Source organism: Phoca vitulina, unplaced genomic scaffold (genome assembly GCF_004348235.1).
Source record: "Phoca vitulina isolate PV1807 unplaced genomic scaffold, GSC_HSeal_1.0 scaffold17, whole genome shotgun sequence".
Lineage (NCBI taxonomy): Eukaryota > Metazoa > Chordata > Mammalia > Carnivora > Phocidae > Phoca > Phoca vitulina.
The window spans coordinates 25,376,262-25,390,167 of NW_022589720.1; the positions used below are offsets into that span (position 1 = coordinate 25,376,262).

At 43.0% G+C, this 13,906-nt stretch overlaps 1 pseudogene across 1 annotated transcript; it reads right to left on the reverse strand.

The window, feature by feature from the left end:
- Nucleotides 1–484: 484 nt before the first annotated feature.
- Nucleotides 485–1,439, reverse strand: LOC116639087 (annotated as a pseudogene). The gene has a single exon (XR_004300765.1). The product of XR_004300765.1 is annotated as a 60S ribosomal protein L21-like (transcript).
- Between the last annotated feature and the right edge of the window lie 12,467 nt (nt 1,440–13,906).

A 13,906-nucleotide genomic window follows, 5' to 3' on the forward strand; every position in this document is an offset into this window, starting at 1 on the left:
TTCCACTTTCCATTACCAACAGAACTCCGATTTTGTACGGGGGTAAGTGTGACGATCTTACTCACATTTCACGCTCTCCTCTGAAGCTACCGTAGCCACTGACAGTTCCTGCCTTGTGGTCATTTCTGGGAGGGGCTTCAGAGGAAGCTCTTTAAAAGGAGATTAATTCTGACTGGCATGCACCTTCTTCGTCTTTTGACTTACCCTTTTTTCTCAGAAGCCCACATGCTAAGGATGGTGGAATGGAAAGGTAGGCATATCTGGGGTCCCTAACGGAATCCCGGAAACAGGGTTCCAGCCCTGCTCTGCACACTTCCGGGCTTCTTACTTTGTGGGACGAATAAGCCCTTTATTTGGGGAAGCCACTGTTTTTTGTTTGTTCTTGCTTTAAATATTTCTTTGGGGGAGGAGGCACCACATTTCTCAAATAAGGGAAATATTTTACAGTCTAGAGGTCTTTTATTTATTTATTTTTTTGCACTAATCATGCCATAAATTCATAGGGAATGTGTTCCAGCAGCTCAGGCTCCTTTCTGTTGCTTCTCACAGAGCCTACTTCTTGGGTGGAGCAGCCTGGCCCTTCAGTTGAACCCAAGTACCTTCTCTTTGGCTTCCTTCTTTTTCTGTTCATTTTCCTTCAGACGCTTCAGCAAACTCTCTTTGCTCTTAGAGTGCTTAATATGCTCACTACGTACATCAATTCTCTTGGCAAGGCTCCTGCCCTTCACTTGTTTGTTTACAGCAATGCCAACAGCACGCTGGGAACCATTGTAGACTCTTCCAGTTTTGCCATGGTAACGTTTGTGGGGCATTCCTTTTTGAACAGTGCTCATTCCCTTGATGTCCACAATATCACCTTTCTCATAAATTTGCATGTATGTGGCTAGAGGAACAACTCGATGTTTTCCAGAAGGCCTAGAGAACATATAGCCGGAACCCTTCCTCTTTTCTTCTTGTTGGTCATCTTGGGGCATTCCTGGAAGATGGCGGATCTGGCTGAAAGGCTAAGCCACTGGTTTCTTGAGTCCTCTGTTACATTAACCCTGTGATTTATCATTTGTTCCACTCTGTGGAACTTAGCCATTTCTATCTTTGATTCTGGTATATTCTAGTCCATTGAACACATATCTATAACCAGGCTCTAAACTTCTTGAAGGAGGCAAATTACCAGCGGGTAGGAACACAGTCTCTGGCGTTCCACAGCCCTGGGATATTTGTTAGGATGAGTGGTGCCAGTGTTATAGCAGACAAAACTCAAGTTCGCTGTGGCTTTGTGCAATAGAAGCTTATTTGTTGTTCACAGGAAGCCCTTTCTGGTGTGCATTGTCATTCAGGGAACTAGGCTCTCACCATCTCATAGTTCTTTACTGCCTAGTCTCCCCGGAGTGGTTTTCCCATGTGCACAGTTAAGAACTTGGGCAGAGGGACGCCTGGGTGGCTCAGTCGGTTAAGCGGCTGCCTTCGGCTCAGGTCATGATCCCAGGGTCCTGGGATCGAGTCCCGCATCGGGCTCCTTGCTCGGCGGGGAGCCTGCTTCTCCCTCTGCCTGCCTCTCGCCCTGCTTGTGTTCTGTCTCTCTGACAAATAAATAAATAAAATCTTTAAAAAAAAAAAAAAAAAAGAACTTGGGCAGATATAGCTACTCATCAGATTGAGCTGTAAGAAACTGATGATGTTTGAACACAAAAATAGCCTACAAAATGGCAGTTTCATATGATTCTGCCTAATTTTACATGTGTGATTTTATTTTATTTTATTTTTTAAATTTTTATTTAAATTCGATTAACGTATAATGTATTATTGGTTTCAGAGGTAGAGGTCAGTGATTCATCAGTCCTATATACCACCCAGTGCTCATTACATCACGTGCCCTCCTTAATGTCCATCACCCAGTTACCCTCTCCCCCCAGGCTCCTCCCCCCCAGCAACTCTCAGTTTTACATGTGTGATTTTAAGCAAGAGACTCTAAATCCATTTCCTCAGCTGCAAAATGGGGTACTAATACTTCCTCTCTCTAGGGAGGTTATCCAGATTAAATAAGAGGATGGATGCAAAGGACTCAGGAAAGGCTCTAACACGTAGTAGGTGGCTCAAAGGGCTAGTGCCTAGCGCAGGATCTCTGGCACATACTAGCTACTCTTTAACTATCTTTAAAGAAATTGAGATACAATTCACATACCATAAAATTCACCCTTTTAATGAAACTTACATTTACATTGACGTGGTTGGAACTGGAGGGGATTATGCTAAGTGAAATAAGTCAATCAGAGAAAGACAATTATCATATGGTTTCGCTTATATGTGGAATTTAAGAAACAGCACAGAGGACCAGAGGGGAAGGGAGGGAAAACTAAATGGGACGTCAGAGAGGGAGAAAAGCCATGAGAGACTCCTAACTATAGGAAACAAACAGGGTTGCTGGAGGGGAGGTGGGATGGGGTAACTGGGTGATGGACATTAAGTAGGGTATGTGATATGATGAGCACTGGGTTTTATATGCAACTGATAAATTATTGAACATTACATCTGAAACTAATGAGTACTATATGTTGGCTAATTGAATTTAAATTAAAAAATTTATTTTTATTTATTTATTTTTTAGAAGATTTTATTTATTTATTTGAAAGAGAGAGAGCACACAGAGGGAGAGGGAGAAGCAGACTCCCCGCAGAGCAGAGAGCCCGACACAGGACTCGATCCCAGGACCCTGAGATCGTGACCTGAGCTGAAGTCAGATGCTTAACTGACTCAGCCATCCAGGCGCCAAAAAAAAATTTCTTTTTTAAAACTCCCCCTTTTAAAGTGTACCATTCAGTGGGTCAGTGGGATTTAGTGTATTCACAAAGTTGTACAACAATCACCACTAATTCCAGAACATTTTCACCACCCCAAAAGAAACCTCATATCCAATTAGCAGTCACTTTAATCATCTTTTAAGTGCTAGCTCTGGAATCAGTCATCTTTTTTCTTTAATATTATTATTTATTTACTTGCTTTTAATTGAAGTGTAGTGGACGCACAATGTCACATTAGTTTCAGGTGTACAACATAGTGATTCGATAACTCTAGATCCTATGCTATGCTCAACACAGGTGTAGCTCCCATCTGTCACCATACAAGGCTATTAGAATACCACTGACTGTGTCCCTATGCTGTGCCTTTTATCCCTGTGACTTTATTCATTTCATAATTGGAATCAATTATCTTTTGAAAGAATAAACTTTGTTGAGACTACCTTGCTGAGAGGACTCACTCAGTATTTATTAATTTTATTGGCATGTCCTATAGAGTTAAAGAAACATTCCTTGTTTATTCAACGACAATCGATAACCCAATTTAATGTGCGTGCGCATTTGTGTGTTACATGTAATCACAGACATCTCACGCTGAAGCTCAGGAAATCAGATTCTCCCACACCAGAATAATAAAAAAGATGGAAGTAAGAACAACAATCTAATGTTGGTAACAATCCTGGCTGTGTATTTAGGAAGACATAAGGAAGACTTTGTGAGGCTGTGAGCCTATGGGGACCTCCACGTCCAGGTCTGGGAGAGAATCACGGGGGAGACTAGAAGGAAGAGCGCGGGTTGCTGTGTTCTTCTCCCAGGCAATAACCTTCTTCTTCGTCTTCCCGGTGGCAGCCACTGCAGCTCCTGGAGCCTCAAGAGAAGAAACAGAACCAGTGTTTAGGAGGGTGCCTCGAAAGCTCAATTGTATTTAATCTTTTATTTCAGAGCATTTTATTTATTTATTTATTTATTTATTATTTATTTATTTAAATTTATTTATTTGACAGAGAGAGACACAGCGAGAGAGGGAACATAAGCACGGGGAATGGGAGAGGGAGAAGCAGGCTTCCCGCGGAGCAGGGAGCCTGATGTAGGGTTCGATCCCAGGACCCTGGGATCATGACCTGAGCTGAAGGCAGATGCTTAACGACTGAGCCACCCAGGTGCCCCCAGAGCATTTTATAAATAGCACTCTTTTGGGCACACACAACGAAGGGCAAGTCAAAGTGAAAATAGTCCTTCGTAGCTAAGAATGTCTATGTTCCACACCTGTCAGATTGGACAGGACGTGTCACCAGGAGAGTTTGCCTGATTCGGGGCGGGCACAGCTGTAGAAGCAGATGCATTTTTGCCTGCTTTACATTCTTAAAGAAAGGTCATCCTGGAAAACAACCCACTTCAGTATTTACATTCCTCGGCATGGTGGATGGTTTCAATAGCTAATCACTATACTATATTTATTTTGGAGACGGTTCATTGCTCTGATTTCGAAACAGCCCTGCCGTTGCACCTGCTGTGGTTACCAGCGCATTGTTCCGGCTCGGGTCCTTCCTTAAAAGTTATGAGCTGTCACCTCAGAAGGAACAAGAAATGCTGTGCCACTGGGATAAAATCAAAATAGTTTCATTATTTTAATTTCTGATGCCTAGGAATGAACAGACAGATACAAGAGAGAAACTTTTAAATGTGAATGTGACCAAAGCATTTAAAAAAAATGAATAATCAAGATAAAACTTGCAGACTAAACAAAGCAACAAAAGTGAAATCAAAATATCAAAATAGCCTGTGGTGGGTCCCGCCAGCTGGTTACACAGTTGTCTGGAATCACAGGGAATATTTAGTTGGACTGCTGGCAGAGCAGGAACCTGAGGCCCAGAGAGGTGAAATGACTTGCCCCAGCACTGTTCTGGTTGATATCACTGTTGGTCTCTGGACTTGACTCTTTAGCATTCTTTCTATTACTCTGTACAGCTCCCCATGTATCAATCCTGAGTGACAATAACACAGAGTTTGGGGACCTGTAGCTCTTACCTTGAATTCAGCCGGCCTAACACTTCTATTGGCTTGTGAAGTCTGGAGCAAGCCTGAGTAGGTTGGGGAGTCAGATGGCCACCAAAACCACTGCTGAAAGCATGGACTATGGGTTATGCTTGATATTTGGGATGCAGGCAACTGAAATCAAACTCCAGCACCTCTACTCACCAGCTCTGTGAGGCTGGCGTCCCCAGGTTGCCTTAACAAATGACTGGCTGGCTTGAAGCAACTGAAATTTATTCTCTCACAGTTCTGAAACCAGAAGTCCAAAATCAAGGTGTCAGAGGCATCGTGCTACCTCTGACGGCTTCACGGAAGAATAGCTCCTCACCCTTTCCTAGCTTCTGGGCCTTCCAGCGAGGTGGTGGCCGTTGGCTTGGAGACACTTCATTCCAGTCTCTGCCTAGGTCGTCACATGGCTCTCTTCTCCATGTCTCTGTAGCCAAATCTCTTTCCTCTTAGAAAGACACCAGTTATTGCATTTACAGCCCACTCTAATTTAGTATGATCTCATCTTAACTTGATTATTTGTGCAAAGACCCTATTTCCAAATGAGGGCACATTCACAGGTACTAGGAGTAAACCACTAAACCAGCCTTGGGTCAGAATACCAAAGAATTGATAAAAATTACATAAATGACCTGAATAAATGTAAATTTGTGTAGAGTGTTTAAAACAGGCAAGTTTTATTACAAAACTATACTGGAGAAGACGTTTGATTTCATAGAAGACATATCTCATTTTATTTTTAAAATTTTTTAAAAAGATTTTTGTTTACTTATTTCAGAGAGAGAGAGCACAAGCAAGGGGAGCAGGAGAGGGAGAAGCAGACTCCCCACTGAGCAGGGAGCCCGATGCGGGGCTCGATTCCAGAACGCTGGGATCATGACCTGAGCTGAAGGCGGACGCTTAACCCACTGAGCTACCCAGGTGCCCCAGACATATCTTGTTTTAAAAAAAGATCTAGATCTTTCGAGCAGAGACATTAGTAATCTGAGAATATACTTTTGCAGAATATAATGGGATAAGGGGTCTCCAGAAGTTTCTTTAAAGGTAAATTTTGAGCAACGGCTAAAAAACAAGAAAAAGCAGAGAAGTAAAACAGCAGAGTTGTTGAATTTGCTTAATGGTTATAAGAGTTGAAGTTCTTTTAGAGAATAAGTTGAAAAAAAATATTTGGGAAGAAATCACTTACCAATGACTTTTAAATCATTTAAATTTTAAATCGTTTAAAATTATTCATTCATGTTTTTCATTAAAAATAATTAAAATAAAGACGATGGTGCTGATTTCTTCACCTTGCTATGTCCCTCTGTGTTTAGGTCCCTGTTTTCCTTATTTGGTTCTTTTTTTTTTTTTTTTTAAGATTTTATTTTTCAGCAATCTCTACACCTGACGTGGGGCTTGAACCCACAACCTGGGGATCAAGAGTTGCATGCTCTATTGACTGAGCCAGCCAGGTGCCCCGATTTGGCTCTTTGTCCCAGTCTGACATAGTTAGATATACTTCTAAGTGACTTTCTAAATTCAGCATTGTCATATTAAGGAATATAAAGTCTTTCACCACCGTGAAAGAACAGAACTACTTAATGCTTGCAGTCCAGGCCTGACAACCTAGCAGAAGCCACTGAGGGACAAGGATGTCCACATAAGGTGTTACCAAAAAGTAGATCTTTCAACAAACAGAGAGAGATACCAGAATCTATATACCTGTGTTGGTTCCTCAATCATAGTTACGTGTTTGAAACTGAAAGTAAGAAACTGCTTTGAACAACATGTAATTACTAAAGATAGAGTGATGTGAAAAGATCATAGTTCTGAATGAGATAAAGTGGCATTGTCATGTTGCCCCTGGTCTGTAGGTTTCTGTGATGGTCCCTATCCTACATAGCTATCCTGGATAGCTTCATAGCTATCTTGAACTCCAGTACTGAGGTATTACCGCATTGGATTATTTGGGTTTCTCAATGCAGGCATCACTCAGCCCTGTGGTCTCTGTTTAAGTGGCTTTGTAGGGCTGTTGGCAGGTGGGGCTCTTGCTTCAGCAGAGACCATGACGGTATTTGATTGTCTGTTCAATCACTATGCCTACCCTGTTGCCTGATAGAGCTCATGCTGTGCACAGTCTCCCTGGGGGTGTGATGGTCAGCCAGCTAAGTAAAGCTTATTGTTGGGCCCCAGCTAAAGAGGAGAATGCTTGGATTGGATTTTCATATTGGTTTCATTGATTATCACAGACCTAGCAACATAGGATGCATGTTAAGTATAGAGCACTCCAGAAGTTTGACTAAGCAATACAACACCTAAATGGACTGTCCTCCACGGTAGTCTCCTTGGGAGGTTATGTACTTGTTCATACAGCAATACCACATTTACACTCCAATTCTTTTTCTTCTTCTTCTTCTTCTTTTTCTTTTTGAGTTGCCACCAGGGCTAGTGAGTGATCCATATAAAGATATCATTTTATGAATGTTTTAATGACTCATATAATCATGGACCTGAGACTTCTTTTGCTCTTTACAAATAGAAATTGACCTCAAAAGCTAAGTATTTCCTGTTACCAGGGACATATAAAAGACTGTGCTTTAAGCTCTGACAGCTATTCTTAAAATGGAGTTCTGGAAGTTAACTCTGACCAATGTCAGAGTCTTTGTGATAATCGTACAGCTTCTAAGAAGATGACTTCTGAAGGGAAAAGCATTCATTCGGACGTAAGTTATGGCATATTTACTAGAAACTAATCACACTATTTTACAGAGCATTCAATAAGCCAGGTATAGATAGTAAGAGGAGTTATGCTATTCACCTAGTAAAAATGGCATGTATATTTTTGCTATTATAAAATGCATTCTTCTATAAAAGGTGACATAGAATTTCTAATGAAAGTTTGATCTAAGAATAGCTCTACTACCAAGTTCAGAAAAGTCACCCTAGGGGAAAAATGTTTAGTAGTTTGTATTTAAATAGCCTCCTTAAATACACTCCTGTTACTCATTGCATATGACCTTACATATAATTCATATTTATTTATAATTACTTGAGTGAGAAGAAGTATTAAACTTTGGGAACTATAAATTATTAACTTTTTAATGTTCTACTATGAAAGCTAATTTCAGCAGATAAATAGAAAAAAAAAAAAAGCCTGTTGCAGCTTGTTTGGTAGAAGAAAATTCTGGTGAGTAGGGCATAGCCCTGCACATTCAGGAGCAAACACAACCCTCCCTCTCTCCCCACATTCCTATCAGTTTGTCCACTTTGGTCTCCAGCTGTCCACAGAGGAATTTTGCTCTTTGCTTTTGATTGCTGTTGGCTCTTTGATCTGATGTTACTTCTCACTGAAGCCAGGCTCACATAACACTGAGTGAATATTCTGACTGGTTCCTTCCCTCTCTGTCCTTAGACCTAACTTTCCAGACTCTTAGCAGGGTGGGAAAGGGAGAAGAGAAACTACTTTCTCCATCTTCCTCAAAGCCTGTGAAGCATGACTTCTCTCCCTTAGCTTTTTCTCACTTCTCGACGTCTGAGGGATGTGGCTCATATCCTGCGAGGATAGATGCTTCCAGTGTCTCCTCGTAAGGAGAGGGTGCACCACCCCGTTACATTGCACCGTCTCCCTTCCCAACTCTCCAGCATCCCCGGGCTTGCTTGCACTTCTTTTCTCATCAGATGCCCTCTGCTAGGTGTTTCCAAGACCTCTAGGTGCCCCAAACCACTGACACTTTAATATGCAAATGGAATGGTGGTTGCTGTCACTTTATTTGCTGGAGGATCTCCAGTAGTCTCGCTAAGTTGTCCAAAAATCTTCTGGAGAGAATTATGGTCTAATCATTCCGGTCTGCTTCCCTATTTCAGCCTAGATGCTCTTGACCAGGGGCTCTGGACCTCCCTCGGTGCGCACCCTGTCCCTGGCACGTGACTCTGCTCCTCTTCCTTTATTTCTTGTCCCCTCTTCTTTGTATGTTACAGGTACAGCTCTTGTGCTACAAACTCAGGCTCAGGAGAAATGTGACTTTCTTGATCTTTCTATCATTGTATTTAACAATCACCATTTGTTCCGTCTAGTGGCAGAAACTTCATCTTAGCCAATTTTAGGTTAAACTCATGATTTCTCCCCTTCCTTCTTTCTCCCATTCTAAATTCTGGGCACAGGTGGGGTGGGCTTATATGCTGTCAGAGCATCAAGGGTGGTGGTGGGGGTTCTAGCCTATTTCCCCTCTTCAGCCCATGCAGGTCTTCGGTTAAGAGTTGGTCATGTCCGGTTCTTGTCTTTCTTGCTTCTTCACACTGGTATTTGTTGAGATGTCCTTTGTTCTGTCCAGTCTATCCAGATCATGGCTGATGAGATCTCCTTGCCTTGACTGCAAGCCCAGATCTGCTGGTTGCCAGCGCCACATCTGGGCTACTCTTGGCAAGGAGTCCTGCGGCACCTTGGTGGGTCCCAGAAATGAGTGAGGCTGCCATCCTCGGCACACAGACATCTTTATCTATACCCTGTGGGGTACAGAGGACCTCTGGAAGCTTGCCCACCTGGCTAGCTAGTCACTGGTTTGCTTCGCCCTCAGATCCTCAAACTCTCTGGAGATCATCCCCCAGGGCTGGTCTGAGGACAGGGCACAGGGGAACTTCTCAAAGACACTAAAGAGAACTTTTATCTCATTCCTCTCTGACTCTCCCTTTCCCTAGTCTGGAGAACATCTCCAGGGGTTTGGGTAGGGACAGAAAGAACAGGATTTGACTCATGACATATTGTTTTAAATCTATAATTTATGCTTGGATTACTAAGATTTTAAAAGTCAAAAGCCAAGAACGCGAGCCCTGTGCTCTGCTCTAACATCCTTCTCCTGGTGGAATGCTGTAGCTGGGAAAGTGGGAAGTCAGGGAAACGATAAGGGTCAGAAAGTGGGAAGTGCTGGGAACAGGAACTGTACTGGGTAGCATTTCAAAATTATATCCTGCTGCCCGAACATATCTTTTTCTGAAGTTTTGGAAGAACCTGGAGGTGTTCGCAGTGCAGTGCATGCAGGGAACCACTGAACAGTCCTCCCCAGCCCTCCAGGGCTCTAGGTTTTTCTCCCTACCTGTCTCTTCCTCAAGCTCTGGTCATCCAGCGCAACCGAACTGTTTCCCTCACTCTTTCTCTTCTCTTCTATGTCTGCTCCCCAAACCATGTCCCTTTCTGGTCTACCTACAGACACTCCAAAAGCTCATTTTGTATCATCTGCTTCTTCCAGAGCAAGACCTGGAGTAGGGAATGGGGTCCATTCACATCCAAAGGTTCCCTCTAGGATTTTTCCTATAAAAGGAGCAATTCCCAGGGCGCCTGGCTGTCTCAGTCGGACGAGCTTGTGACTCTTGATCTCGGGGATTGTGAGTTTGAGCCCCACGTTGGATATAGAGATTACTTAAAATAAATAAATTTTTTTTAAAAAGGAGCAATTCCCCACCCTATCCTGTACAAAGGCACATGAATTCACCTCCCTCCTATTATTTGAAAGCAACTGCAGTCTTGTATTGCTGTAAATTAAAACAAAAAAACTTCCCTCCTCTTCCACTTAAATGTAAACACTTATTTTTGTTAACTTTTTGAATTATATATATATTTTTTAAAGGATGGAAATCACTTATTTTCAAGGATTTGCTAACAGTTTCCCCAAATATCAAAACCCAACAAAACAGCCAACTGCATTTGCATGCAAAGCCTCACATTTCCCTGCTTCTAAAAATTCATACTTCTTTCACAGTTCTCCTCCTCCCAAAACTCAGAGAATCGAAACCCAAACCCGTTGCAGGCGTATTGCCCAGTTCCCTCAGTGACACAAAAACTGAATGAAAACTTTTGTTAAAGGGGGAGAGGATGGAGACGCAGAGGACGCTGTATTTATTTATTGGTGGTTGGTTTACCTAGAATATTAAGCACGATTTTGAAGGAGACCAAACTATGTCATCCCAAAATATGCCTCGGAATTGACATCAAAATTATTTTGAGCTAAAAGCACTTAAAAAAAAAACCGAGCCGGTACAAGAAGGGCACTCTGACTATCCCCTTTTTCTTCCTAAATGCAGAAGATAAAACCCCCCATATGGAAGATGTCTTTCCCAAACCAGAAGGAAAGTAACGTTCTTATCATCAAGACAGGAAGTTGAGACTGAGAGAATTCTGTACAAATAGGCCTTGTTCAAATAATTCTTATCTTTCTTTAGCCTCCCCACTTAACGGAGTTACTTTTCCGCAGTTACGTCTACTTCAACCTAATAGAAAGGCCTGGAGGTTTTGCAATTACTTTGAGTCTTCATTTCCTTATGAGAGCTGCCGTGCCATGCAAAACTTACATTAAATACATTTGTACGCTTTTCTCCTCTTCATCTGTCTTCTGCCAGTTTAATTCTCAGAGTCAGTGAAGACCCCAAGAGGGTGGAGGTGAACTCTTGCCTCTCCTACAATTTTGTTAGGTAGGTGCATGTGAGAGAGAGGGGAACAAGTGACCACCCACCCTCCCCGGGTCAGTGGGCTGTGTCAGTGTTTATTTACATAGCTACTTTTATTTCATTATGATTAGAGTTTCATACACATGCAAACACACACACACAATATATATATATGTATACATATATATGTATATATATACACTATATATGTATATAGTGATTTATTTATTTATATACTTATTTATTTTTATTTTATTTTGAGAAAGCACATGCACACATGTTTATGAGGGGTAGGGGAAGGGCAGAGGGAGAGAGAGAATCTTAAGCAGGCTCCACGCGCAGCAGTGAGCCCCATGTGGGGCTCGATCTCACGACCTGAGCTGAAATCAAGAGTCGGACACTTAACCCACTGAGCCACCCAGGTGCCCCACAAAATATATATTTTAAGGAATTAACTTGTGTTTTTGTCTACATTTAATCTTTTAAAAGTCAAATAATCCTAGAAGGGGAAGGGTCTGGGGAGGGTTGTTATGCATGAGTGTTCAGACTTCGACGCAGCTTCTCAATTCAGTTTGTTCCTCAAGGCTTGCACACATGCCGTCCTCCCTCCAGTTTCTCCAGAGAAGATATGACTCCCTCCTGTGAGACGGGGTGGGTGGGAACCACTGATCTTGCTCCATATAGAGTCCCCACCATTCCCCACTTTTCTCATTTCCATCCTGCACCCCCGACCCTTCCATGGCATCTTAGGCCTGCAATTCTGAGCTTCTGTAGGATTCCGCATCTACTTTGCCAATTCCCTTACCATTCTTCTACCTGCTGTTCTTCTTCATATTTTGGGATTCTGCACCATCTCTGTTCTCTGCTATGGCGGCCATGAGAATGCACGTCTCTGTTCTCCTACTTACAGGGAGTAAGATCGACCCAGGGCCTGGTGGTCTCTGCGGAGTACTGTTTCTCACCAAGCGTTGCTCTGCTGGGGTCGTGGCCTCCTCTCTCTCCTGGGTACTGTGTCCTCTCTTGTTGTACATTGAGGCCTAGGAGTTTATTTTTGGTGGTCACCTTGAGCCCACACAATTCCACAGTGGTGCCGTAATCAGCGGCAAAGAAGGAAAGTCGACTGTGTTTCCTCTGCATGTAATGCAGGCAAATGGGTTTTACAACAGAGTTGCTTGGACCCAGTGGGTTTAAGTTCAGAACGGATCTTTCTTCTCCTTATTACTCCTAGTGGTCTCTCTGTTGGACCCAGACATGTGCACAGAGAGCTCAGCTGGGGCCGAGTCCATATGACAGTCACTTTGATATTCTAGAAATGTATCACTTCTTATTTTAGCAATCAGAGAAACCTCCTCTACAGTGTTTCCAGCCTCTAGCTCTTCTTTCTTCCTTCTTTAGCCCCATGTTCATATCACCCCCGACATTCCCATTTTAACTGCCCTGGCTCAAAAATCTTCCACACTTCACTGTCTTCTTTTTCATATGGGACAATCCAAACTCCTTGGACTTCATTTAGGGCCCTTTACCATCTGGCTTCATCCTACTTTTCCAAAGAATTGCTTACTCTTCCTCTGTGCCAACTCTACTCCAATAGGATTGACACTCATAGCTTCTCAATGTGCATTACTCCTTTTGTGGTCCCACCTTGCAGAGTGTTCCTCTTTTCCCAGTCCATATGTTCTTTCTCATCCCTGCTAAGGCTGTCTTTCTCTTCAAAATGTTCCCAGTTTATTCCAATCCGGAGGCCCAGCTATCTGCGGGATTTTATAGTATTTGTGGTGGTAGCCGTCATTTGATGGTTGTACAGAGCCTTGCACTCTTTCATGTAGATTGGTACCTCAAAAAACAAACCCCTGGCTAACACAGATCCATTTCTCTGCACACACACACCGCTGGAGGGAAGCTGTGGGATTCCTTGGTGTTGATTAGCAGTGATGAGGAAGGAGGAAAAGGCAGAGGTGCTGTCTTGGATCTTGGAGAAAGGCGACAACCGGGCCCCGGCAGCTCTGCAGAGCCAGCCTGTCCTAGGACTGGGGCAGCCCTGGCACCGAGCCTGGGGAGCTGCTGGCCGGGCCATACCTGTTGTAGGCCCTTGTCTCTGATGGACTTCTACATCAAGAGAACGTTTTGATCTTCAGACTCATCTGGACCTTAGGGCCTTTGGTCTGCTTGAAACTCCCAGCACCGGGGTGCCTGGGTGTCTCAGTCAGTTGAGCGGCCTGACTCCTGGTTTTGGCTCAGGTCATGATCTCAAGGTCATGAGATTGAGCCCTGCATCTGGCTCTATGCTCAGTGTGGAGACTGCTTGAGATTCTCTTTCCCTCTCCCTCTGCCCCTCTGACTCCTGGGCTCATGCTCCTACATGCATTCTCTCTCTCTCGAATAAATAAATAAATCTTAAAAAAAAAAAAAAAGAAAGAAACCTCCAGCACCAGAATTTTTAGCCCAGCTGTCCCTTTTCATTCAGGTCCCTGTCTAAATAGTTCCATTTCATCCCTAATCATATCTAAATTAACCTCACCCAACACTCTGTATGGCATCATCCTGTTTTTCTTATCTGAAATTATCATCTCTATCTAACTCTTTGCTTATTTATGGTCTGTTTCATGTGTTTACAGCGGCCCTATCAATCTTGTTTATTCCTGAATTCCCAGCGCTCA